Raw genomic sequence first — 27346 nt, 5'->3', positions numbered from 1 at the left:
AGAATGAAATGCCCCTTTCATCCTAATCTACTTTGTCTGAAATCACTTTGTGCAAAATTAATACAGCCACTCAAAGTTTTTTGGTTAGTATTATCACAGTATATATTTTTACCCTTTAAAATATATATCTTGGGCGCCTGGGTGGCTCAATTGGTTAAGTGACTGCCTTCAGCTCAGGTCATGATCCTGGAGTCCCGGGATCGAGTCCCACATTGGGATCCCTGCTCAGCGGGGAGTCTGCTTCTCCCTCTGACCCTCTTCCCTCTCGTGCTCTCTGTCTCTCATTCCCTCTTTCTCAAATAAATAAATAAAATCTTCTAAAAAAATAAAAAATAAAAATAAATAAAATATATATCTTATTCTTTATAGTTAAAGTGTGTTTATTGTAGATAGCACATAGTTGTGTCCTGCTTTTTTCCAAGTCTGAAAATCCCTAACCTTTTTATTATTGTTGTTAAAGATTTCATTTATTTATTTATTTATTTATTTATTTATTTATATTTTAGAAAGAGGGAGAGCTGGGGGAGGAACAGAGGGAAAGGGAGAGAGAATCTCAAGCAGACTCTCTGCTGAGTGTGGAACCTGATGCAGGGCTCAATCTTATGATCCTGAGATCATGACCTGAGCCAAAATTAAGAGTTAGGTACTTAACCAACTGAGCCACCGAGGTGCCCCAATCCTTATCTTGTCTTATGAATATTTAGAGAATTTATATTTACTGTAATTTTCAATATGGGTTTTAATCTATGAGAATGCTCTTTGTTTTCAATTTTTCTCACTTATTCTTTATTCCCTTTTTCTCTTTTCTGACTTCTCCTTGATTAATTAAGGATTTTTATATCTTATTTTGTCTCTGATAGTGCTTTACTAGTTATACCTCCTTAAATAATTGTTATTCTAGGATTTACAATATTTATTATTAACTTATCATAACTTATCACAGTCTACCTTGAAAATGTTATTTACTTCTTGATGTATAATGTTAGAACCTTACAATATACTTTCATTTCTTTATGTTCCATTGCTTTGTAGAATTGTTATATATAAAAAATACCAAATACATTGCTACTATGTTTGCTTTAACCTATACAGATATATATTAGGTATATTTTTTAAATGACAAAAACTATCTTTTATTTTTGTCCACACATGTACAATGCCTTGCTTTCTTTAATCCATTGTGTAGGTTCACATTTCCATTTGCTGTCATTTACCTTCTACCTGAACGACTTCTTTCAACATTTCTTGAGTTTTGATCTGTAATGATGAATACTTTCAGCTTACTCCTTTTTTTCTGAAAATGTCTTTATGTCTTCTCCATTTATGTCATATCCACTTTGGATATGTACTTCTATTTTTGTTTGTTTGTTTTTATTTTCCCTCAGCATTTTAAAAATGTTCCACTGTCAGGGTGCCTGGGTGGCTCAGTCGTTAAGCGTCTGCCTTCAGCTCAGGTCATGATCCCAGGGTCCTGGGATTGAGCCCCACATTGGGCTCCCTGCTCTGCAGAAAGTCTGCTTCTCCCTCTCCCATACCCCCTGCTTGTGTTCCCTCTTTCACTGTCTCTCTCTGTCAAATAAATAAATAAAATCTTTAAAAAAAAACAAAACAAAACAAATGTTCCACTGTCTTCTGTCTTGCATGGTTTTCAACAAGGTATATGGAGTTATTTTTTATCTTTTCTTCTATATGTAATATAGTTTTCTTTGTCCTTTGGATTCTGTTAAAATTTTCTCTTTATCATTGATTTTCATCAATTTGATCATGATATGTTATGGTTCAGTTTTCTTTGTGTTTATCCTGCTTGGGTTCATTGAGACTCTTGGATATATGGGTCTAGTTTACATGAAATTTCAAAAATGTTTGGTCACTATTTTTTCGAAGTTTTTTTTTTCTTTTTTCTGTTCTTTCTTTTCTTCTGAGATTCCAGTTATATGATATGTTCTTTTCAATATTTTCCCACTGGTCACTGAAACTGTTCATTTTTTTTCCACATTGCTTTGCTTTCTTTTATTAGAGTGTGTGTGTGTGTGTGTGCGTGTGTGTGTGTGTGTGTGTGTGTGTGTGTGATCTGGCCTCTCCTCCCGACAGTTGCCTGTTCCAGGCCTTGGGCAACCAGGTCTTCCAGCCCTTTGGAGCTCAGAGCATTCCAAATCACCTACATACCATCCAGAATGGAGAGAGCCAGCCCACACCCAAAAATCATTTTGACATGGCAGCTTTATACTGGCAACTCTATCAGTCCCCATTTAGATTTGGTGCTTGGTGGGGTCCAAGGCTTCTCTAACAATCAAGGCTGTTTGATCAAGGCTCCAACAATCAGGTGTCTCTCTCTCTCTTTTTTCCTAAATAATGTATATTGAATGAAAGTTATATGAGTAAAGTCAATTCTGTATTCTTGTTTTTTATAAGATTATAAGAGGTGATTTAGATCACAGTTCAGCCAAAATATTCATTCATTTAACAGATTTGTTTTGTTTGGGGGGCTTTTTTTTTTTTTTTAACCTTTTGGCCCTTTTTTTCTTTTGAGATAATTTTAGATTCACATAAAATTTTAAAAGATCATATGGAGAGATACCATGTACATGTATCTACTTTCCTACAATGGTGACATCTTGTAAAACGATAATACAATATCACAACCAAAATATTGGTATTGATACAGCCAAGATACAGAACATTTTCATCACTGCAAGGATCCCTCATGTTCCCTATTAATAGCCACATTTTCCTTCCATGCCTAACCCGAGGCAACTACTAATATGTTCTCCATTTCTATCATGTTGACATTTCAAAAATGTTACATAAAAAATCAAAGAGTATGTAGCCATTATGGATTGGCTTTCTTCACTCAACGTATTTCTCTGGAGATTCATCCAAGTTCTTGCATGTAACAATAGTTCATAGTATTCCAAAATATGGATATACCATTTTCCTTAAACATTTCCATCTGATTGATTCCAGTTTTTAGAAGTTATTAATAAAGGTTGTATTTTCTAAAAGTTTTTTTTTTTTTTTTTTTAAGATTTTATTTAACAGAGAGAGACACAGTGAGAGAGGGAACACAAGCAAGGAGAGTGGGAGAGGGAGAAGCAGGCTTCCCACTGAGCAGGGAGCCTGATGTGGGGCTCAATCCCAGGACCCTGGGATCATGACTTGAGCCAAAGGCAGACGCTTAGCGACTGAGCCACCCAGGCACCCCTAAAAGTGTTTTAGATAGTTTTAAGTTTTACATTTAAGTCTGTGATCCAGTTTTAGTTAATTTTTGTGTAAGATACAAGGTTTAAAGTTTTTATTTATTATTTATTTATTTATTATTTATTTATTTTATTCATGAGAGAGAGCTCGTAAGCAGGGGGAGGGGCAGAGGGAGGAGAGAGAGAGAGAGAGAATCTCAAGCAGACTCCCCACTGAGTTTGGATCCTGACTTAGGGCTGGATCTTATGAGCCTGAGATCATGACCTGAGCCAAAATTGAGAGTCAGGAGCTTAATGGACTAAGCCACGCAGGCACCCCAAGATAACAAGATTTAGGTCAAGATCCATTTGGTTGCCTATGCATTTGTTGAAAGGTTATCCTTCTTCATTGAATTGCTTTTTCATCTTTCTCAAAAATCAAGTCGTTATATCTGTATGGATCCTTTCTGGGTTCTTCATTCTGTTCCACCAATTTATGCATGTATTTTTCAACCACTACCAAATAGCCTCAATTACTCTTGCCATCAAGTACAGGCATTGATTTCACCTCATTTTTCTTTTTTGCAATTGTTTTAGCTATTGTACTCCCTTTGTTTTCCACATATTTTTGGAAAAACTTGTCTATATATACAAAATATTTTGCTGGGATTTTGATAAGAATTGCATTAATCTTGTATATCGATTTTGGGAAAATGGGCCTTTTTATTTCCTGAGTCTCCCAATCCATAAAGACAGTATATCTCACCATATATTTTTTATTTCTTTCATCAGTGTTTTGTATATTTCAGCATACAAGTCCTATAGTTGTTTTGTTAGATTGATACATAATATTTTGTTTTTCTGAGTGATTTTTATTTTTATTTTATTTTATATTTATTTTATGCCTTTTATTTTCACTGCCCATGTGTTCATTTATCGTATATATAAAAGCAATTTATTTTTGTTTGTTTATCTTATGTCCTTCAAACTTGTTGAACTCAACTTTTTAGTTCTAAGAGTTTGTACATTCCTTAGAAGTTTTAGACAGTCATGCCATATACAAATAAGAAGAGTTTTAATTTTTCCTCTCTGATCTATAAGTCATCGTATGTCCTTTCTTTTCCTGATTGCACTGGTTAGAACTGTTGCATAGAGTGATGAGAGCAAGCATCCTTGTCTTGCTTTCAACCTTAAGGGGAACGAATTTGTTTTTCTTGCCATTAAATATAATGTTCGTCGCAGAGTTTTTGTATATGCTCTTCATCAAGTTGAGGAGATTCCCACTGATCCCGTTTTCTTTAATCATGAATGTGTGTTGAATTACATCAATTTTTTTTCTGTATTGATTGATATGATCATGTGAATTTTCTTCTTTATTCTATGAATATGGAGAATTACATTGATTGATATTTTTTTGTAATGTTGAATCAGCCTTGCATGCTGCAATAAGCCCTATTTGATCATGTTGGATAATTGTTTTATATACATTGTTGGATTCTATTTGCTACTGTTTTGTAAAGGATTTTTACATCTTTATTGTGAGTGATATTGGTCTATAGTATTCTTTTTCTTTCTTTCTTTCTTTCTTTCTTTCTTTCTTTCTTTCTTTCTTTCTTTCTTTCTTTCTTTCTTTCTTTTTTGTACTGCCTTTGCCTGGCTTTGGTATCAGGATAACATTATCTTCATAAAATGAATTTGAAAGTATCCCTTTTTCTATTTTCTAGAAGAAATTTTAGAATCAGTGTTAATTCTTCCTTAAACATTTAGTAGAATTACTCAGTGAAACCATCTGAACATAGAGATTTCTTTTTAGGGAGAGTTTAAATTATAAATTTTTTTTCATAGCTATAGGGCTATACAAGTTTTCTATTTCATATGAATGACTTGTGGTTGTTTGTGTTTCTTTTGAGAAATCAACCTATTTTGTCTAAGTTACCAACATATGTTTTGCAGAATTGTTTGTAGTTGTTCCTTACTATACTTTTGATGTCATCAGGGTGTATAGTAACATCCTGTTTCATTTCTGATATTGATAATTTTGTCTTTTATCTTATTTTCTTTGTCAGTCCTTTTGTTGTCAATTTTATTTTATTTATTTATTTATTATTTATTTATTTATTTATTTATTTATTTATTTATTTATTTGACAGAGAGAGACACAGCGAGAGAGGGAACACAAGCAAGGGGAGTGGGAGAGGGAGAAGCAGGCTTCCTGCAGAGCAGGGAGCCTGATGCGGGGCTCGATCCCAGGACCCTGGGATCATGACCTGAGCCAAAGGCAGACACTTAACGACTGAGCCACCCAGGCGCTCCTGTTGTCAATTTTATTGATCTATCCTATGAACCAGCTCTTTGTTTCAATAATATTTTCTAAGTTTTTCTGTTTTCAATTTCATTGCTTTATGCTCTTATCCTTATTATTTTCTTCATTCTACTTATTTTTGGTTTATTTTGCTCTTCTTATTCTAAATTCTTGGGGTGGGAGCTTACATTATCTTTTATCTTTTCTAATATATTTTGCACTATAAATCTGTCTCTTTGCACTGTTATAGATTTGTCCCCCAATTTTTAAAAAGATTTTATTTATTTATTTGAGAGAGAGAGAGTGCATGTGACAGAGAGCACGAATGGGGTTGGGGAAGAGGGCAGAGGGAGAAAGAGAAGCAGACTCCCTGCTGAGCAGATCCCAGAACCCTGGGATCATGACCTGAGCTGAAGGCAGATGCTTAAACAACTGAGCCACCCAGGTGCTTCTGTTCCCAAGTTTTTATGTTGAATTTTCATTCTTAATCAGTCTGATGCTTTTTTAAAAATTTTTCCTTGGGACTTTCTCTTTGACCCGTAAATTACATAGAAGAAGTGACTTGTTTAGTTTCCATGTGTTTAGAGATTTTCCTATAATCTCTGTTATTGATTTGTCAGTTGATTGCTTTGTGGTCAGAGAATACCTTGTATTTAATTTCAATTCTTGAAATTTTTTGAGGTTTGTTTTATGGCCCAAGATGTAATGATGCTGGTATATGTTTTTTGGGCACTTGACAAGAATATGTATTCTGCTATTGTTGATTGGAGCATTATATAAGTGTCAATGAGATCTTATGGGTTGATGGTGTTGTTGACTTCTATGTCTTTGATGGTTTTCTGTCTAGTTGTTCCATTATTAATTGGTGGAAGAGTGATGACATTTCCAAGTATAACTGTGCATTTGTCTGTTTCTCCTTCATTTCTATCAGCTTTTGCTTCACATATTTTACAGTTTTGTTGTTTGATGTACATATATTTAGTATTATGTCTTCTTGGTGGATTGACCCTTTTATTATACCTTTTATTATTACATAATGTCTCTTTCTGTTTCTGGAAACTTTCTTTGCACTGAGGTAGACTTTATCTGACATCAATATGGCCACTCTTACTTTCTTTTGATCAGTTTTTGCATGTTTTTTATATATATATATATATATATATATATATACATATTTTCCATTCTTTTACTTTTGATCTGCCTATATCATTATATTTGAAGTGAGTTTCATGTAGAGAGTATATAGTTGGTTCATTTTTTTACCACTTTTCAAATCTGAGCCTTTTAATTGGTATAGTAAGCCATTTATATTTATGTAATTATTGATATATTACAGCTTGTCTACTATTTCTTTTTTCTGTTTATTGCTTTTGGGTTTTTTTAATTTTTTATATTGTTTTCCTATGGTTACTTTAACATTTTTTAGAATTCCATTTTGTTTTATTCATAGCAGTTTTGAGTGGATCTCTTTACATAGCTTTTTACTGGTTTACTGGTTCCTCCAGGTATTACATTCTGTATAACTAACTTACTACTGGTGGCATCATTTTACCAGTTCAAGTGAAGTGCAGAACCCTTAAAAATCCCTTCTCTTTATTTTTCTCCACTTACATATAATTGTTTAAATAGTTTTTCTATGTTCATTTAGAACCACATTAGGCAGTATTATAATTTTTGCTTCAGCCAGTAAGTGTTATTTAGAAGACTCAAGAGGGGAAGGAAAGTTTATTGGATTTTTTACTTACTTTTGCTCTTTCTTTCTTCCTGATTTTTTACAATTGGTATTTTTAATCATTTCTATTTAGAAAACTTCCTTTAGACATTAATTTAGAGTAATAAATTCTCTTAGTTTTTCTTTATCTGAGAATGTCTCAGTTTTCCCTACATTTCTAAAAAGTAATTTTGCTGCATATATGATTCTGGGTTGTTTTCTTTCCTTAGTTGAAAAATGTTGTCACTTTCTCACAGCCTCCATGGTTTCTGATGAAATGTCTATTATTTTACATTTTTCTTTACAGATAAAGTGTCATTTCTCTCTCATTGCTTTAAAGATTTTTCTTTTGTCTTTACTTTTCAGAAGTTTGACTAGAATGTGTCTTGGTGTAGACTTCTTTGGGTTTAATTTGCTTGGGCTCTACTCAGCTATAGATTTATATCTTTTGCCAAATTTGGGAAATTTCCAACTTTATTTCTTTTAACACATTTTCAGCCCCACCTTATTTCTTCTAACCTCTAAAATACTGACATTGCCACAGTATTATATATTTGTTATATTTCTGTAGGTCTCTAAGGCTCCATTCTTTTCTTTCTCTCTTTTTTTAAATTTTGTTTTGTTTTATTTTTTTCTAGTCTATTGTTTCTGTTGTTCGGTTGGGTAATTTCTATTGTTTTATCTTCCAATTCACTGATATTTTCCTCTGTCCTCTCCATTCTAATTTTTAGCCTATCTATTGAGATTTTCTTTCTTTTTTAAAAAAAGATCTTATTTGTTTATTTGAGAGAGAAAGAGAGTACGAGTTACGGGGAAGGGCAGAAGGAGAGAGAGAAGTAGACTCCCTGCTGACAGGGAGCCTGATGGGGCTTGGTCCCAGAACCCCATGATCATGACTTGAGCTGAAGGCAGATGCTTAACCAACTGATCCACCCAGGTGCCCTTCTATTGAGATTTTCAGTTATTGTGTTCTTCAGTTCTCAAATTTCCATTTGGTTCTTCTTCATATTTTCTATTTCTTTGCTGAGACTCCATTATTTCATTTGTTTCAAGCATGTTTATAATTGCTCATTAAAGCAATTTTATATGGCTAGTTTAAAATCTTAGATAATTCTAACATCTCTAACATCTTGGTGTTGACATTTATTGATTCACTTTTTCAATCTTTTTGAGATCTTCCTAGTTCTTGGTATAATGAGTAATTTTCTACTGAAACCTGGAAATTTTGCATATTATGTTATTAAATTCTGGATCTTATGTAAACCTTATAGTTTAGATGCTTTCCTTTGACATTACTCTGGAAGGGGAAAGGGGGTGGGGGAAACCACCTTTTACTACTCAGTGTGAGTAGAAGTCCAAGTTTACCACCACCTGGCTTCTAAGGACTCACAAGTAGGAAGTGTATGCCTCCTTACTTCTGTGCAGGATGGGAGTTCTAGCTCTCCACTGGTACCACTTGGCCGGGAGGTGTAGGTGTGCCTTTTTACTGTTCCCACATGTCTTTCATAGACATCATGGTAGGGTGGCCTCATTATCATTGATTGGTGGTGGAAGTCTTGACTCTCTGATAAGTCTCCTCTGACATCACCCCAGTGTGAAGGGGGAAAAACACCTCATTACAGCCTGTTGAGGGGGAAAGTCTAGGCTCTCCCTTCAGTCTTTCATGTCATAGGTGGGTGTTGGGATCACATTTTTTTCTATGGTGTCTGTCTATAGCATGGCAGTCATTTTCTGAAAGTTTTCTGTCTTGTTAGGCTTTTTCCTGATCCTTTGACTAGAGAATCTCCTTCTAAAATTTGAATTATTTGCTATCATCTGCTTAATATTGCTCTACTGGTCACTAGACTTTCTTTATTTAAATTGCTTAGTCCTTTTTTTTCTCTCTGTTCTTCATTTTGGATAATTTATATTGCTAAGTTTTTAGTTCAATAATTTTCTAATTATGTAATCTGCTGATAATACCATTTAGTGAACTTTCCATTTCATATCTTATATCCCTCTGCTCTAGAAGTTCCCTTTGGTAGTTTTTTTTATATCTTCTATTTTTCTCCTCACTCAATGCTTATTTTTCTTTAAATCATCAGGCCTATTAGATTTATTTATAGTGCTATTTTAATGTCCTTATCTGCTGATTTCATCATCTCTATTATTTCTAAGTCTGTTTTTATTAAATGAATTTTCTCCTGGATATGGGTCACATTTGACTACACGTTCACATGTTTATTCCCTTTTATGGGATGTTGGACATTATTCATTTTACATTGTTGAATGCTAGCTTTTGTTCTCCTTTAAAAAGTATTGTGCTTTCTTTCTGGGTGCCAAGCTAAGTTACTCGCAGATCAGTTTGATCCTGTCAAATGCTGTTTGGAATCTTTGTTAGGATAAATCTAGAATAAACTTTACCGTGGGGTTAAATTAGTCCTACTACTGAGTTACAGTCCTTCGGGGATCTTTACTGAAAGCCCCATATGTTAAACAATATTTCCCCACTCTGGCTGCTAAGAACTGATTCCTGGCCCTCTGTATGCTTTGGGAATTGTTTGGTTTACAGCTTCCCTAATTCTTCTTTGTTCTTGCCTGGCCTCATGGAGATTTACCCTATGTATATATGCAATAGTATTTAGTCAAAGATTCAAGAGGATCAGTATACAGATTTCTGGAGTGTTGGTTTGTTTTGTTTTTTTTTTTCCTCTCTCTCTCACTCTATAACACTCTCCTCCCCACCTCCCCCTGCCCCTTCTAGCACTCCACAAATTCTAATTTCTTTGATAATCATGAGCTCTGATTTGTCTCTTTAATTTAATAGGATCACTGAGCTCTCTTTTGGTTTCTCTTTTTGTACTGTAACCCAGAAATGGTCTCCAGCAAAACCCAAAACAGTAATTCAGGTTACTTTGTTTCCCTTCACGCAGTATTCCCATTCCTGTGCTGTTTGTTGTCCAATATCTACAAACATTTGTTTCGTGTATTTTTACTCTAGTTTTCTAGTATGGTGAAGGTAAGCCCAATCATGGTTACTCTTTCATGATCATGAACCAAATTTGAACAGGTCTCATTTAAGTGCTACTATAAAAAGGGTACTCTACACAAAAGAAGCATTATAAAATTTGACTGAAAATATTACTTGTGTCCCCCATGCTACTTTTAAGTGTTCTTCTATGTCCTGCAGCTGAGAATAAAAGTTGTAAGTTCTACCAAATGCTGCATTATAGAAGTTTTATTTTATAGTTCTTCCATGCCTAATTCAAATGGGTTGAGACTACAGTTACAATCAGTCCCCAAAATAAAGGGACTTCTGACAGTAGTAAGACTTGCTATAGGGAGGTTATATCTAGCCACTTTCTGGAGGAGTAAACCCTCATATTGGGAGACCTAGAAGTTACCTATTCCATTGTTCTGAGAGTTGGTAGTAGGAGATATAGATTAAATAAGTTAAGTTTCTGGTATAAACATAGCTGTGTAGATCTCTTAAACTGTGACAAAACATACAGATGCAATAAAGAAGACAAAATCAAAATGCCCATCAAATTTTATGTTGTGTGAAGTTGGGGGGCACACTGAGTCTGCAGACTCAAATGTAAGAATTTCTTAGAAAGCTCATACTGGGAAGAAGTAACATAGGAGAAAAGGAACATGGAAGGGTAAAAAAAGAAGGAAGGTAAAGATTAGGATAGAAATTAATGAAGTAGAGGATAGAGAAACAAGAAAGAAAATTAATAAAACCAAAAGTTGTTTTTAAAAAAAGATCAACACAGTTGACAAACTTTTAGCTAGATTGGCAAAGGAAAAAAAGAGAGATGACTCAAATGACTAAGATCAAAAGTGAAGGAGTGAACATCACTACTGACCCTAGGAAATTTTTTTTTAAAAAAGAGAAATAAGAAGGTAATACTAGGAAAAACCATATCACAACAAATTAGATAATTTAGGTGAAATGAAAAAATTCCTAGAATGCCAATTACTACTAGAATTGGATTCTGAAAAAAAAAATAGAAAATCCATTTAGATATATAATACATACAGAGATAAAATTAATAATTTTGAAACTTCCCAAAAAGAAAAGCTCATGCCCAGATAGTTTCCACAGTGAATCATACCAAACATTTAAGAAGAATTATTCCATTTTTTTTTTTACAAATTATTTAAAAATATAAAAGAGAAGAGAACACATGCATTACCCTGATACCAATACCAGACAAGCATATCACAGGAAAGAAAACCATAGACAAATATATTTTATGAGTGTAGATGTAAAAACCCTAAACAAAATATAATGAAAACAAATCCAAGTAAGATTTATCTCAGGAAAATAAGGTTGGTTAAACATCTGAAAATCAATTAATACTATACACCATATCAATAGAATAAAGTGCAAAACCACATGATCATCTCAATAGATGCAAGAAGAAAAACGACAACACTTGACAAAATCCAGCATCTTTTCATGATAAAAGAACTCACCAAACTAGAAATAGAGGGAACCTATGAAAAACCCACAGCTAACATTACACTTATAGTGAATACTGAAGGCTTTCCCCCTACGATCAGGAAGAAGATAAGGAAGTCTGTTCATCCACTTCTGTTCAACATTATACCGTAGGTTCTACAGTAGGTTCATTACAGCCTGAAAGATCTGAACTATTTTCCATCTCCATGACAGCTATGGCTAAGACTCTCCCATGTTGCTTCAGCCTGCCTTCTCCTCACACTGTGGTTGCTTATCCAAAGGCAAAGGTGACCCAGAGGAGGTTTTTGCCTTTTAGGATGATTCTGATGCCCAAAGGAGTAAAAAAGTTTGAGAGAGAAGGAGAAAATGCAAAAGTGTATCATAGAGTTCATGCTGATTCTGTTGAACTTTGGGTACCAGAGGGCAGGAGGCATACTCTTGAGAAGAGTGACTTAAGTTAATTCTTCTTTGGCTCTGATTCATGTTTATATTTGTTTCGATTTTGGAGTTCAGATCACAAAATGGGAAACTTTTTGTGGAATTAGTTCCATCTGAAAGTGGAAAAAGACTTTCCAGAGTCCTTACCATCTTTATATGAGAAACCCCATGGTCACAGTTCCCTCTTTGCCTTTCCCCACCCTTCCACTTTGTATATCTTTCTGAAGTTAATGAATTATAAACTATCACTGCTTAATTGCTTTCAGAGATGGACCCCTGCACAGGTGGGAATGGATGTACCCACATCTGTCAGAGTGAGAATGGTATGGCCAGGTGTGTCTGTCGCCCAGGGTACTAGCTGTCTGAAGACAAAAAGGCCTGTAGAGGTAGGAGGTTGAAGCTGATAGCTTAATTGTGTAATTGTTTGAAATTTTGTGGTAATTCAGTTTTGAATAGTCAGAACAGCTAGGGGAAAGGTATTTTCATTTATGCTTTAAAAAGAACATTTATATTCTCATTTGATCATTCTGAAAGGTATTTTTGTGAAACTATAAAAACTCAGTGAAATTTTTAGTTACAAAAATATGGTCTGGTGTAATTTCAGAATTAATGCCTTTTGTTTTCTGGTTCTCATTATGAAGTGAATTCCAGAATTAATATTCAAAATCTTCCATAACTACACAAGGAGTTTTTTATTATAGGCTACAGAAGGTGGGGATAACCTTTGAAAAGCAAGTATGTGCAAATGAGTGTTCTCAGTAGTTAGAAATAATTAAAACCAAAAAGAAAGAAACTATAAATACAAGGTTATATATTTCTGTTCCCTAGAAATAGCAAAACAGACATACTTCAGTTCAAAGATGAAAGTGACAAATTACTCCATAACCAGAACTAATAAATGAAATCATTCCTGTGGGACAGTCTTTGTTTTATTAAGTTCAGAGAAATCACAGAATCCTTCATTTTTATCATGACATTTTCATGAAATGAGAAGCAGTTTATTTGGATTAATTATGAAAATACCAAAATATTTCCTGACTTATGGGATGGATAAACACTTTGAGAAACTGAAAAGAATTATATATAAAAATTACTGTTTAGTTATTTTTTTTTCTTCTTTAAACCAAAACTAAAATACGATTTTCTGCTGAATGTGTTCATATACTTTTCTGACAGAGAACGTTTCTGCTTTGGTCCTCTGTTTACACAGCATTTGCCTAACTTCTCTGGCACAGAATAGGATCTTATCAAATATTTGTGGAAAATTGACAAATATATACATATAGGTATATACATGTGGAGATGACGTGCAGGGCAGTACAGGAGGAAGTACTATCAGGAAAATGATGTTGAGACCTATCGACGTGGGGAAAGGAAGGAGCAGGGACTACCTGAGCTACAGAATGAAGTTACACTGAATGGAACTGGCTCTCAGGGTCAGGAAAAAGAGGGGAAATTCTTGTTTAAATGGCACTGCCCCATGGCAACCAGGTAGAGCATACACCATGGATTGCTACACATGAAGGCCCCAAGTCTGCCTTGTCCACATATCCTGTCTACCTTAAATTAGGGAGATAACCATTTTTGGTTAAGAATGTGATATATAGGGGCGCCTGGGTGACTCAGTCGTTAGGCGTCTGCCTTCGGCTCAGGTCATGATCCCAGGGTCCTGGGATCCAGCCCTACATGGGGCTCCCTGCTCGGTGGGAAGCCTGCTTCTCCCTCTCCCACTCCCCCTGCTTGTGTTCCCTCTCTCGCTGTGTCTCTCTCTCTCTGTCAAATAAATAAATAAAATCTTTAAAAAAAAAAAGAATGTGATATATATTCCTGGGGCACCTGGGGGGCTCAATTGGTTCAGTGTCTGACTCTTGGTTTCAGCTCAGGTGATCTCATGGGTCATGGGATGGAGCGCCACATGGGGACCCGTGCTCAGAGGGGAGTCTGCCTGAAGATTCTCTCCTCCCCCATTTATGTGTGCATGTGTCTTTTCTCACAAATAAATAAATAATAAATAAATATTTAAAAGAAAAGAAGAATATGATGTATATTTCTAAAGACAAATTACAATGACTCCTACCTGTATTATTAGGGGATAGATAAAGTATAATTTTTAGTTATTTCCTTTTCTTTCTCCCAGCTAATAAATACTAGTAGGTTCTCATAGATAGAAGTGTTTGAGAGCATTAGACCAACATGAGTTGATATCATTAGCAGCTGGCCTATTTGCAATTATGGCACCTATGTTGTATTTTACTGTTATGCTTGATGTCTGGGGTTGAGAGGAAGGGAATGCTTTAGATCATTTTGATAGTTTACAGATAAATCTTAACTCGAGCTCTGAAGACATAGCTGCTGTATATATTTCTTTCTCAGAAATGAATGAGCGCGCTGAAGGGCTGGCTCACTGCGGCCACCACTGTGGGAACACAATGGGATCTTTCTTTTGTGCCTTCCACCCTGGCTTTGGGCTGGGGAGCTGATGGAAAACAGTGTGACAGTAAGCGGCAGCAAAAGAAGCCCACGAAACATGTAGCATTTTACAAGTATTAAACAAGAGTAATAAACAAAAGAACCATACTGAATAACTTGTCAAAGGAAGCTCCTGAAAACGTTTTTCACCGAGGGCAGGGTAAGAGTGGGATCTTAGAAGTCTAACACCCTCATTGTAGTTTGAGGAAACAAGGGCCCAAAGTCAATAGAAAATGTTTGGCATAATGACCCACAGTGTAGATAATAAGGACTGTCTCAGGGCTCATGTCTTGGGGCTCTTTTGGACACACAGCTATCCTTTGTGAAGAGTCTGCCTACCTTCATCACCTCTGTTATGCAATATTAATTGAACACTAATAACTCCAATGTAAAACTCAAGGAGTTTTGAAGTACCATGCCTGACACATTGGATACTCTAAAGCGTATATTTCCTGTCAGCCCTTCTCCCTTTCCTGTTTCTGTTCATTTCCATCATGCCTCTTTAAGCAGCTCCTTCTCACTGAAATCTCTTTCACTGGCTCATCCCTCTACCCCTTTCCTTCTTTTTTTTTCTCAAAACAAAATGATCTATGTCATCTAACCTTAACCTTTCCTCACCTAGGCTCAGTTATACAATTTAATATATCTCTTATTATCAATATATTAAAATGTTATTATGTTGAATTATTAGCTGCTATTAATAACTATTACAGCTATTTCATTTTCATGTTTTCTCCACTGGCACTACTTAACCTATAGATGAATAATACACTCCCTGTTTTACTAAGTTTAAAATTGTCTAATACAAATTCCCTCCAATTCTGTCTTCTCAACTTCAATATTTCCCAAATGCAATCATTCCCTTCTTCTTCTCTCTGTTTTCAAACGACAGAATATTTTTTTCTTATTTCTTTGGCTGATTTCTCCACTTCTGTTTCTTATGTAATCATGGTATGTCAATAATACATTTTCTTTCATCTCTAGACCCTACCTTTCTCTCAGTGACTTCTTCCCTTCTTTCTCTACTTCATATTTATACCTTAGCAGGTAAATTTTGTTGTGTTCAAAGCACAACCACGTGAACTAGTTTTACTTTAAATTGAGGACCATAAATTTCAAATGATTATGCAGCATGACTGGACCAATCTGTACTATCAGAATATGTCTATTTCCATCCTCATCAAAATGAATGCTAACACCTTCTCTTTCTCTTCCAAATTTTTATATCATCCCCGTTTTGCCTTTATTCTTACCTTGTTTCTTACATCATCAATCAAGTGGATGCAAACTACCAGTCAAGTTAACAATTGACTGAAGATACCCCCATAGAATGTCATGAAAAAGGCTTCACCACTGTTAATATAAAGGAAGAGGTCCTAGGACTACCAAAAGCCATCTTTTTACTACAGATTCCATTCTCTCTTATTCTCTCATTATCTTTGCTATTGCAGTTATCTAACAGATCATTCTCATCAGCATGTCAACTTGGTTGAGTATCTCCTATCTTTAAAGTACCCTGCTATGAGGCCACTCCCTACTACAGCTTCAGTCTGATCCCCTTCACATCAAAATTTTTCATCACTTAGCCAATGTTCCCTCCTCATCTTGCACTCTCTCATTGTCCCTGACTAATCAGAGCTCCATCTCTACCCAACCACAATCACCCATAACTTCCATGTTGCCAGACTGCTTGTTAACATCTCTGGTTTTATCCTACCTGACCTCTCAGCAGCATTCAACACAGTGGACTAACCCCTGTTTTTCTTGAATCACTTTCCTTCTCATTCATGTTTTCACTTTTCCTGGTTTTCCTCTCCATCTCTGCCCCCTCTCTCAATGTCCAATTTATATTTCATTTCTCCTCTTCCTTTAACTACATGTGACTATGTCAAACTATGTACTCAACATCTCCACTTGCTTGACTGATAGGCATTACAAACTTGGCAGGCCCCAAACAGAATTGCTGATTTCCAGTTTCAGTGCCAAAGATGCTCTTCCCAGTTCTCCATGCCTTAGGGAATTATCAATTCAGTGTTGAAGACAAAAACTCAATGACACAAAATTACTAAGTGCCAGCACTGGGACTTGAACTGGGGTCTTTAAGCTCCAAATACACTGTCCTTTCAACTTTCTCATGTATTTGCATATGTTGTATATCTACTTATCAGTTTAATCAAGGAAGAAGAATAATGATAGTGATAAATAAAATAAAGTTTTGGGTGTTGAGTTTGATAAGTTCTTTATAGATTTTGGATACTAGCCCTTTATCTGATATGTTGTTTGCAAATATCTTCTCCCATTCTGTCAGTTGTCTTTTGGTTTTGTTGACTGTTTCCTTTGCTGTACAAAAGCTTTTTATATTGATGAAGTCTCAATAGTTCATTTTTGCCCTTGCTTCCCTTGTCTTTGGCGATGTTTCTAGGAAGAAGTTGCTGCAGCTGAGGTCGAAGAGGTTGCTGCCTGTGTTCTTTAGGTTTTGATGGACTCCTGTTTACATTTAGGCCTTTCAACCATATGGAGTCTATTTTTGTGTGTGGTGTAAGGAGATGGTCCAGTTTCATTCTTCTGCATATGGCTGTCCAATTTTCCCAACACCATTTGTTGAAGAGACTGTCTTTTTTCCACTGGACATTCTTTCCTGCTTTGTCGAAGATTAGTTGACCATAGGGTTGAGGGTCCATTTCTGGGCTCTCTATTCTGTTCCATTGATCTATGTGTCTGTTTTTGTGCCAGTACCATACTGTCTTGATGATGACAGCTTTGTAATAGAGCTGGAAGTCCGGAATTGTGATGCCACCAGCTTTGCTTTTCTTTTTCAACAGTCCTCTGGCTACTCAGGGTCTTTTCTGGTTCCATACAAATTTTAAGATTATTTGTTCCATTTCTTTGAAAAAAGTGGATGGTATTTTGATAGGGATTGCATTGAATGTGTAGATTGCTCTAGGGAGCATTGACATCTTCACAATATTTGTTCCTCCAATCCATGAGCATTTTTCCTTTTTTTTGTGTGTCTTCCTCAATTTCTTTCATGAGTATTTTATAGTTTTCTGAGTACAGATTCTTTGCCTTTTTGGTTAGATTTTTTTCCTAGGTATCTTATGGTTTTGGATGCAATCATAAATGGGATCAACTCCTTAATTTCTCTTTCTTCAGTCTTGTTTTTGGTGTATAGGAACGCCACTGATTTCTGTGCATTGATTTTATATCCTGCCACTTTACTGAATTCCTGTATGAGTTCTAGCAGTTTTGGGGTGGAATCTTTTGGGTTTTCCACATAAAGTATCATAACATCTGCAAAGAATGAGAATTTGACTTCTTCTTTGCTGATTCAGATGCCTTTTATTTCTTTTTGTTGTCTGATTGCTGTGACTAAGACTTCTAGTACTATGTTGAATAGCAGTGGTGATAGTGGACATCCCTGCCATGTTCCTGACCTTAGGGGGAAAGCTCTCAGTTTTTCCCCATTGAGAACGATATTCGCTGTGGGTTTTTCATAGATGGCTTTTATGATACTGAGGTATGTACCTTCTATCCCTATACTCTGAAGAGTTTTGATCAAGAAAGGATGCTGTACTTTGTCAAATGCTTTTTCTGTATCTATTGAGAGGATCATATGGTTCTTGTTCTTTCTTTTATTAATGTATTGTATCACATTGATTGATTTGCGGATGTTGAACAACCTTGCAGCCCAGGGATAAATCCCACTTGGTCGTGGTGAATAATTCTTTTAATGTACTGTTGGATCCTATCGGCTAGTATTTTGGTGAGAATTTTAGCATCCATGTTCATCAGGGATATTGGTCTATAATTCTCCTTTTTGATGGGGTCTTTGTCTAGTTTTGGGATCAAGGTAATGGTGGCCTCATAAAACGAGTTTGGAAGTTTTCCTTCCATTTCTATTTTTTGGAACAGTTTCAGAAGAATAGGTATTAATTCTTCTTTAAATGTTTGGTAGAATTGCCCTGGGAAGCCATCTGGCCCTGGGCTTTTGTTTGTCGGGAGATTTTTGATTACTGCTTCAATTTCCTGAGTGGTTATAGGTCTTATCAAACTCAACACCTAAAGAACAAATGATCCAATCAAGAAATGGGCAGAAGACATGAACAGACATTTTTCCAAAGAAGACATCCAAATGGCCAACAGACACATGAAAAAGTGCTCAACATCGCTCGGCATCAGGGAAATCCAGACCAAAACCTCAATGAGATACCACCTCACACCAGTCAGAATGGCTAAAATTAACAGGTCAGGAAACAACAGATGTTGGCGGGGATGCGGAGAAAGGGGAACCCTCCTACACTGTTGGTGGGAATGCAAGCTGGTGCAGCCACTCTGGAAAACAGTATGGAGGTTCTTCAAAAAGTTGAAAATAGATCTGCCCTATGACCCAGCAATTGCCCTACTGGGTATTTACCCCAAAGATACAAATATAGTGATCCAAAGGGGTACATGCACCCCGGTGTTTGTAGCAGCAATGTCCACAATAGCCAAACTATGGAAAGAGCCAAGATGTCCATCGACAGATGAATGTATAAAGAAGAAGTGGTATATATATACAATGGAATATTATGCAGCCATCAAAAGGAATGAAATCTTGCCATTTGCAAGGATGTGGATGGAACTGGAGGGTATTATGCTGAGCGAAGTAATTCAATCAGAGAAAGACATGTATCATATGACCTCACTGATATGAGGAATTCTTAATCTCAGGAAACAGACTGAGGGTTGCTGGAGTGTTGGGGGTGGGAGGGATGGGGTGGCTGAGTGATAGTCATTGGGGAGGGTATGTGCTATGGTGAGTGCTGTGAATTGTGTAAGACTGTTGAGTCACAGACCTGTACCTCTGAAACAAATAATACAATATATGTTTAAAAAAGAAGAAGAAGAAGAAGAAGAAGAAGATAGCAGGAAGGGAAAAATGAAGGGGAGGGAAATCGGATGGGGAGATGAACCATGAGAGACTATGGACTCTGAGAAACAAACTGAGGGTTCTAGAGGGGAGGGGGGTGGGGGGATGGGTTAGCCTGGTGATGGGTATTAGAGGGCACGTACTGAATGGAGCACTGGGTGTTATACGCAAACAATGAATCATGGAACACTATATCAAAAACTAATGATGTAATGTATGGTGATTAACATAACATAATAAAATAAAATAAAATGAATAAACAATTTTGTGTTCTTCTCTAAGCTTTCTTATGAAGAGACATTCTTAGGGTCACTAAATTCTTCATTCTCCTCCACTGCACAAAATGCTATGTTTCTTTAATGCTTGGGTTGCTGATGTAGCTTTGAGGACTAATGATATATTTCTATTGCTTAAAGACAAGGGAGTTTTGCTATGGTGATATTTGTCTTTTAAAGAGCAAACTAACTAAGACAGGAGAGAAGAATTAACTACTAATTAGGATACAACTTCTGAAGTGAATCTTTTCTCTCAGTGCCCTGAGGAGTCCTTTCAAGCAGAAATGTGGATGGGTTTTTCTTTCTTATTAATATTTTGACTTTTGAATGTAGCCAGTGGTTTAGGAGATGTGTATACCTTACAAATGTCTGAAATAAAATCTCTTGCAATCTGACTGTGCATTTTCAGTTATCATGAAAAAGGGGGCCATTATTTTTAATGACTTATGAGGTACAAGCTTTCTGTAGAATTTACTTGGGAAAGCAATTTGCCCTAGAGTTGAATACATTTGGTAGAAGTGTATTTTTACATTTATTTCCCTTATGTGAATATTTGGCTAAGTTCTTTGCATAGCTCTCACCAAACCTCAATATTTACTAACTGACACACAAAACTTTCTTGGTGAAAACCGGTGTTTTGAGTTTTTTCAAAACTTGTAGGTGGAGTAAGTGTTTTCAGAACGTGGTGATGTTTAAGAATGAATTATGTGTCCTTCAGATAAAAGTACATTTTAGGAAAATATTGTTTTACCTTTTCCCCAGGAAAATAATATTTTGGATTTATATAATTTCTCCTCAGAGGCTCTCAAAACACTGCATAGCATAAACATTAAATCTTCATGGAGTGCTATAAGTGAACTGTTACTATTTTGTGATTAGAAATTGGAAGATTCCAGATCCAGCATGGTTAAGGCTTCCCCCAAATTACCAAGCAATATATAGTCGAACTTAAATTCTATACATATTTAATGTATATTTAATATGTTGAGTAAGTAATGATTATTTGTTACCTGTGAGAAACTACAAGGATCATTTTTTAAAGTTTTTTTAAAAATATATATTTTTTTAAAGTAAGATGGTTGAAGAATTATATGCACCTGTATCAAGAACACAAAATCTCAGCTTACTTCTAGTGGCATTTTTTTAGTCCCATGCATTTTTTAATAAGGTTACAACAGTGTAATTTATATTTAAATTAAATTACCACCAGCAGTCTTAGAACTGCATTATCCACAGGAAATAACAAGAATAAGAGCCAAAATTTAAAATATGTCTCCCTAAAGAGTGTATGTTAACATATTGTAAAAATATCAGTTCTCTTCATTATTTCAATCTTTCCTTTAGCTTTCTAATTTTCCTCAGTGCTAAAGTAGCTGTCTCTAAACCCAAAGAGGTTCTTATTTTCAATAATAAATTGATTAGCATAATCCTTCTTTTGTTTATTCAATCACTTAAAACCTATTTTTGAACATCTGTTTTGAGCTGGGTAATGCAAGATGATGATAGCACAGAGGAATGAGCACAATGACAAGGATGTGCACTTGTGCTCTGGGAGCACGTAAGGCGGCTGCCTACCATAGACTAGAGGCTGGGGATCAGGGAGGATCTGTGCTCTTACTGTACAGGAATTATGGCAGATATCTAGGCAGTTTGAATGGTAATATAGGCCTTCAAGGAGTGCCACAATCCCAAGTACCCTTGCCCTGTTCTTTCCTGTCTCTCTTCTTCAGGTGTTAAGAATGGAAGGAAATGAACCAATGTGGACATTCTCATTAAGAAGAGGTGTGTCCAGGCAACACAAATGAAGAACAATAGTGGGCAATGGTGAAAATAGCAGAGTACCCAAATTCCATATTTTTAAAGATTTTATTTATTTATTTATTTATTTATTTATTTATTTATTTATTTAAGAGAGAGAGAGAGAGCTGGGGGAGGAGCAGAGGGAGAGGGACAAGCAGACTCTGTGCTGAGCGCAGAGCTCGATGGCCAATACTCAATCTTACGACCCTGAGATCACGACCTGAGCTGAAATCAAGAGTTGGATGCTCAACCAACTGAGTCACCAGGCAACCCCCAAATTCCATATTTTAATACTGATTCAAAGTATTCTTTATTTCTCATTTCCTAATAAGAATATGATGGATTATAATGTCTGTGTGCTCAGGACAATTGGTATCCATATGCTGAGACCCATGTCCCCTTAAATGCCTCCGATTAGTAGCATGTACGGGGATCAGCAAATTGTTTTTCAAAGTAATAGTATGTTTATATAATAAGTGACCTTCATGTACATCAAAACTGATTAGCACATCAACATGATACTAGTTACATATGATCAGCTCATTTATTGCTTTTGTGTTCATACTTTTGTTCTAAAGCTATTTTTAACAGTATTTTCATGTACTTATAGCCTCTAAAGAGGACAGATAATAACATAGCATTAGCTTGAGAACAGATGTGTCAATTGGCAAATAACCTATTTGCATTCTGATCATTGATTCAATATGCATACTTTTTTATATCCTGAAAATACTATGAATTCCCAGAGGTAACTGTCATTTAAGAAGAGTGTTAATAACCACTGGTGGACTCATTACTTTTCTGCATCACTTCATCAATTTAACATTATTTATAGGTTTATTAGTATTTCGATATGGTATAGACATTTACAATGCCTAATAGCTCTCAGACTTTTACTTTTATATGTGTAGAGTGTTGATAAATTTCCAATGAAGTTTGTCATCCTCCTAACAGAGAATGTACCCATTATTGACAGATATTCAGGTTTCTCTGTTGTTATGCTAATAACTCTCTTTTGCTTGTTTTGGAAAGGGTTTGAATTGGAAATTGTCAATAACTGTGAAGAGAATAATCGTGGTTGTTCCCATCATTGTGAACATGTACTTGGGGGGGGGTGGCATTGTTCCTGCAACCATGACACCAGCTTGATTCAGATGAGAAAACATGCATAGGTAATGTATGGTAAATGTCATCTTCAGAATTTGCCAGGATTCACTTAGCCCTTTCCTCTCTAATACATACTTACAGCTGTAATATGAGCCCTGTCTCTCAAACTGCACTGAGAAGTAAATTGAATAGTATCTCTGGCTACTGGACAAATGCAAAAGAAAGATTACTTGGCAGAAGACATCATTATGTTTAGATAGTTACTTTGAAGTTAAAGGAGATTTAAAACATGTTAACAAAATATATGGACTTAATAGTTTTATGTCAAGAAAATATTGCAAGGCCTACCTAACCATTTAATGTAATTCATAATTCAAATCAACACATACACCCTACTTTACCTCAAGCAGAAACTAAACCATGTGCATTGATTTTTAATTTGGTGATGATCTGGGTGCATGTTCAACTTTGGTATGGCAAGTAGCTACATTCCAAAAGAAAACTTTAAAAGATATTACTCTTTGGAAATCCCAGTTCAAACCCATTCTTAATGGATAACTTTTCCAACATATTATTAGAACTTTTATCATATGGGAAACTAAGAATAAACTCCACCCTAATATTGCTCCATATGAAATGTTTAATCCAGAGCTTCTGAGAAAAAAAAAATATCTACTAAAAATAGGGATAGTGAACATCAAACTGTATTACTATGTACTTTGGTTCAGAGAGAACCCATAAGCCCTTAAAACAATTTGCCATTATTCAGGAATTCTGATACCATATTAGCTTGTTTTCTTTTGTGATACTTTAAGTCACCTTTCTTAAAAATTATGATATGATTACTGAAAAACATCTTTGACCATTTCATACTACTCAGTATGATTAGAGACAAATTGAAGTATCATAAAAGAAGAGGTGTATTTCAGATGTCTAAGTATTTGGGATTTTTTATTTTGGCACTATAATGTAACAGAGTGAACTTAAAGGAATCTTGAAGTGTTCTGGCTTAATAAATTATTTAACCAAAACAATATCATTATGTGTATTTCTTGATCCAGCATTGCTTTCTGCACTTTTCCCAGTCTACAGTGGTTAACTTAAGGAAACCAGTTGCTTCCCTTGCCAATTTTTATGTAATGAAAAGTAGGTTTATATTTTTCTATCTTGCTAATGTTTTTATCTCTGAAAAATATAAAGGGCTTCCTTCTTTCCTCCGTCCTTCCCCCCCTCCTTCTTCCTTCTTACCCATCTTCCTATTTGACTATTGAGTAAGAGAAACTGGAATTTTGCTAAATTTCTGCAACTTACAATCTGGTCTTTCCTTATTCTTTGAAAAGTACAATTCAGTAAAGCTTTTATTTACAGCTAGAAAAGAAAAAAAGAAAAAGAACATCTGCCAGGGTCAAAATGTGGAAAAGTGCATATTTATGATATTTCAGCAGTCAACATGATGTTATATTGTTTATGGCTCAAGTTTATTTCATTTCCAACAGTAAATAATACTCATTCCTTAAGTCCAAATATTCACTAGAGTAAAGGCAATGATTTGTTCGGAATGTACGTATGCATTCTTTGCTTATTTGCCTGAGAACAGATTAAGGCCATCGATGCTTTATAAAAACATTCATGCATAAAGGAAACTAAATAATTTTTAGCTTATTTTAAGATTAGCTTTTTAAAATATATTTGAATATACAAATAAATGTGAAAATCAGTCATCCAATCTGCAAATGTTCAGTCTCACCCAAATGCAAATTTTATTAGGGCTAAAACCGAGAGATGTGTTAATATAATTTGAAAGGCAACTTTCTAAAATGTGAGCATCTGACCAGCAATAAGTTCACTACATTAAACAATTGGCAATTATTAGAAAATATGTGTTTAAGATTTATTTATTTATTTTAGAGAGAGCACATAAGCAGGGGGAGGGGCAGAGGGAGAGAATCTCAAGCAGACTCCCCCCCAGAGCCCCCAGTGTGGCCCCTGATGGAAGGCTCAATCCCACAACCCTGAGACCATAACCTGAGTTGAAATCAAGAGTTGGCCACTTAACTGACTGAGGTTCCCAGGCACCCCTGGAAAATATTTTTTTATTTCTAACCTTTGGAGCTTTATTCGGTAGTTATATATGAGGAACAAATACAGAAGCTCAAGTTGTTTTACGGTTTACTTTTGATGCTTTTCTGAAATTAGAGCTGAAATGTCAAATTATTTTGCCTGGTTATAATTGATGTTCTCTTTTTTATTTGGGGCTAGATTTTTATGTAGGTGAATTTCTCTGTAACATTACAATCAATGTATACAATCAATCTGGCATATTGGCCTGTGTAGGAAAAAAATAGAGATGAGGAAAATTAAAAGGGAAAAATAAGCAAGCAAAATCTCACCAAATAAGATCAGAAAAAACCATCAAGAAATTTTGGAAACAGATGATTCAAAAGTTGAAGAGACAGGGCATTTTAAGAAAGGCTTATGAGTTAGAAAAGATGGGGTTTCAGGTGCGTTCCAGACTGAGGGTGTTATAGATCAGACAAGCTAGAAGTAACCCCAGAGGAATGATAATAGAAGAAGAATCTGAAATGGATCATAAAATAATAATCAGAATGAGGAACTAATTTTCCAATTATGTGATGCAGTTGTGCTCCTTGCTAGTTGAGAACAGAGAATCCTGAGACTTGGATGTTTTAAGGCTCTGGTCATATCTGAGAAGACTTAAAAATAAAATCTTAAAATTAAAAAAAACCAAACCCTAAAGGATAATGTTTTAGATGAAACGAAACTGAGTTTTTTAAAAAAAGTTTTGGTCCCCTATATTCATGCTCTTTAATCCAAAGGACCAACGAGGATTTAATATTAAAAAAGGCAAAAATATCATCTAGAATTTTGTGAGCAGCACTACTTATGACATTTGGCAGGAGGTAGAGTGTTTTGTGTCCAAATGACCCTCATTTAGATATTTTATGGTGACCCTTCACCTTGGCTGATTGATTGCATTTTTTTTCTCTCTTTTTTCTTATCTGCAATTCTTACATTGGTACCCTTTCCAAGGTTAATTGAGACACTGACCTTTTATATCTGCAGCTGCTCATGTAGTTACAGAACAGTGAAATTTAGTAAAGTCAGCACTGCAGGCCACCCAACTTGACAGCTCAACAAACAGAGGAAGTCAAACTGAACCAAGGATAGCCAAAAACCCTGACCACACAACCCCAGGTGTCCACCTAAGGAAAAAGTGGGCAAAGAGTCTATCGCTATGCCTCAGCCAATTATGCTAGAAAGGATCACCTAAAAACTCAGGCCAAATAGATTTTGTAGCTGAAAGGCTTCAATTTGACACCTTCTGGTGCATGTTTATTTTCCTCCCAAGCAATTATGTCTTAGGAAACAACGTTCAGGATAGTAGAGTTCTAGAACAGTAGTGTCGAAGGAGACTTAAAGACCAACACTTAGAAAATTGTTTACCTGATAGGACATGCCAGGGTAATAGTGTCACTGGTGGTGATAAAAACCCCTAGACCCCACTCATCCATCTAGTCAAAGTAGCATTGAAGAGTTCAAGCAAATGTCCTGAAATATTCTGTCATTTAAAACATATTTACAGTGATTTTTCTGCCCTCTGCCTGCATTGCGGTTACCACTTCTCTTGCCAGTTACGTGGATTCCTTTTGCTTGGAAATGCTCTTTCTTCTGAAGTTCTAGAAGAACAAAGACATTATGGAGGCTAAGACTACCTCCTCTTTGCAGCTATGAAATGCTCACTAAATGGAATTTTTTGGCTCTTCTCAAGCTGTTTTGTTGTTGTTGTTGTTCTTCGGGTTCTCTGTTGATTCAGTCAGATTGCTGTTTAAACTGGGAAAATAGCAGATATCTCTTTTTCTGTGCTTATAAATGCACTTGGAGATTATTTACATATTTTAAAAATAAATAACAAGCATAAGAGAAGTATGCAAGAAAACATAAATCCAAACATGGGCCTCAATCTTTCTGTGTTATAGTTTCCTTGATGTTTGTACTGTGTAGCCTGAGACACAGAAAATGATTAGTAGAACAGTTGTAACTTGGAAGTGAGGCTTATGGGCACTATTGAACTATGGTTCAATTCCTGTCTCTTAAATAACAGAAATGTCCTTTTCCCCTTCAGACCTTGATGAATGTGAGAGTGGAGAAGTCCACTGTGCCCAACTACGCATCAACTATTTAGGAAACTACAAATGTCGATGTCAGGAAGGCTTTATCAGTTCTGATGGTGATGGATGTGATGGTAAATTCCTGAAATCTAACATGAAATCATTATGTGATGGGGCAATCCATGCAGGAAGAACATCTGAGGCCAAGGGTTAGGGGAGGAAAGGGAAAATTTTGACACTAAAGGGACTTGACTTTGTATGTGCTTCTACCATTTACTATTGTATGAACTTGGGCGACCCTAACTGCTCTGAGTCCCAGGTCCTCATCAGTAAAGTGAAGACAATAATAGGATTAGTGGGTAAATTAAGTAAAGTAATAAATGTAAAGTGCCTAGTACAGTGATTGACATCGAGAAATCACTCCTCTAAAAGTAGTTATTATAATATTCATTGGCCCATAATCCTTGTTACCTAATTTAATATATATAAGCAAGTGAGAGATTTGGGCAGGCCATAGCACACTGCCATAGGAATCACTCAGGGCAAGCTTGACTGGAATTAAAGTTGGTTCCTGAAAGTCAT

General features: G+C 35.6%; 1 protein-coding gene across 2 annotated transcripts in view; it reads left to right on the top strand.

The window, feature by feature from the left end:
• The window catches only part of LOC118548702 (uncharacterized), a 627159-nt gene that overhangs the window by 495563 nt on the left and 104250 nt on the right, over positions 1 to 27346 (top strand). For both annotated transcript variants that reach the window (XM_078069499.1, XM_078069492.1), the window contains one exon: positions 26779 to 26898. The gene's annotated coding sequence lies outside the window, so the exon portion shown is untranslated. The remainder of the gene's footprint in view (positions 1 to 26778; positions 26899 to 27346) is intronic.

The sequence above is a fragment of the Halichoerus grypus genome, chromosome 1, assembly GCF_964656455.1.
Source record: "Halichoerus grypus chromosome 1, mHalGry1.hap1.1, whole genome shotgun sequence".
NCBI lineage: Eukaryota > Metazoa > Chordata > Mammalia > Carnivora > Phocidae > Halichoerus > Halichoerus grypus.
Note: the sequence above shows the minus strand (reverse complement) of the source record. Positions and strands in the feature narration are given on the sequence as shown.